The sequence below is a fragment of the Octopus bimaculoides genome, chromosome 2, assembly GCF_001194135.2.
Source record: "Octopus bimaculoides isolate UCB-OBI-ISO-001 chromosome 2, ASM119413v2, whole genome shotgun sequence".
Lineage (NCBI taxonomy): Eukaryota > Metazoa > Mollusca > Cephalopoda > Octopoda > Octopodidae > Octopus > Octopus bimaculoides.
In genome coordinates, this window is record NC_068982.1 from 154,098,640 (window position 1) to 154,100,506 (window position 1,867).

Genomic DNA, 1,867 nt, shown 5'->3' on the forward strand with positions numbered 1-1,867 from the left:
CCCGGGAACGCACGGACGGACAGGATGATAACGACGTCGTTGGGACAGACACGAGCTGCAGACGCTGTTCCAGTGGCGGTCACAACGACAGCAACAACAGCTGGGTGACGGCAAGAAGTTCGAGCGTGTGAACGAGCGAACGAACAAACCTGCTGCTACTGCTGCCCTACAACGCGTCCAGGAGCGAGTTGATGCCGGTACGCGAAGCGGAGGGCGACGACGGCAGCGAAGGTGAGAGCCCTCAGATGTTGATGAACGAGGTGAGAGTGGCGGCATATCGAGAACTCACTGACCGTGTTGAGCCTAGCGGCACGTACCCGCGTCGACGAACACGATACGGAAGAACACAACGTCCATTGAATCCTCGTCCGATCTGCTAGACCCCAGTATCATGTCAGATCATGTGTGAGGTCTCTCATGAGAGCTGCAGGTAACATGGAATCCTGTACAACCTGCTGTCTCGTCGATTCGTCGGTGGCTTAACCGGCACCCTCACTTGACTAGCCTGGTGGGGAGTGTTACTAGAACCTCAGCAGGACTAAAAGCAAGACCTGTCAAAAGGTCGGATGTACCCAGGGTAGGTTCAACGACTACGAAGCAACGGCACAGATACTCAGAAATTCCGGGTTGGAGTCCGGCATGCTGAAAGACAGCTGGGAGTACGGTACCCCTCTGCTTATGTCAAAACATGTCTCTTGGAGAGGATCATTCTGATATAAAACCAGATAGGCAGGGAATGGCATTGGAGATTTTGAGCGTCTTTGCTAGCGCTTGAGGTCATAACACTCCTATATTCCTGGCCCTGTAACCAATATTGACACTAAATATCTTGTCTTGGCAAGATATTTCATGCAAATAGCTTGAGTGTGTATGTGTGTATGCATTATATATATGGGAGAATTTACGAAACAACAGACGAAGACAGGTGGTGTAAACAACAAATGGATGTATTAGTTTAACGCTCGGGAATAGAGAAACGCACACACACACACATACATGCACGTAAGCATGTGTATTTGCACACGCGCGCGCGCGTGTGTGTGTGTGCGTGTGTCATACAGCAGAATGACCCAGTCGCATACGCCATAAACACGATGTACTACAAATAAAATAGATAAACAACCGATAAAACATTTGTGATCTAAGAATTATGAGTCTTTTCGAATTTCTCTTTGTTAAGGAAAAAATTGTTATTTAAGAAAGTGTTGCCGTAGTTAGAATATTCAGTAAGATAAGGTATCCGTTGGCTAAACATTTTGAGAAATGTATAATTTTGAGAAAGGCTAACAGAAAGGGACAGAGTATGACACAATCAACCTATAATTGAATGTTTTAGAAACAAAAAAACTTTTTTCTATACATCACTTGGGCTTGTTACTATACAGTAATTCATGATTTAAAATCTGGAGACGCCTGAAGATATCGCTCCTCGAAAAATATTCATGATAAAACGACTTGTAGTATATGCAAAACAACAACATAACACATCAATACAGAACTCAATTGTAATCAACAATTATTTCACATATAATTCAAAGCAGGTTGCTTTATAAATAAATTCCTTGTTGGAATATAAAGCTACGTGTTTATGTTTACTGCAATAATAACCATAGAAAGAAGTTGTGCTCACAGGGAAAAATAATCGCCAAGTTACTCGATTTTGTGCAGATTTCTTTAGTTTTTATTTCTTACATTTAGCGCGTATATCGCTTTGAGCAGTATTTTAGAGTTCTTCTCAGGGGATAAAATAGAAGTTACAATGTTGAAGGAAAGAATATCTGTAATAAATGTATATAGCAATAATTTCTATCATTTATGTTAATAATCTAGTAATTTGTATTCAGCGAACGCTCTACGAATATATATA

At 42.0% G+C, this 1,867-nt stretch overlaps 1 long non-coding RNA gene across 2 annotated transcripts in view; it reads right to left on the bottom strand.

Annotated features, from left to right (window-relative positions):
* LOC106869603 (uncharacterized) overlaps positions 1 to 1,867 on the bottom strand; it is a 9,972-nt gene that overhangs the window by 7,516 nt on the left and 589 nt on the right. The window lies entirely within an intron of this gene.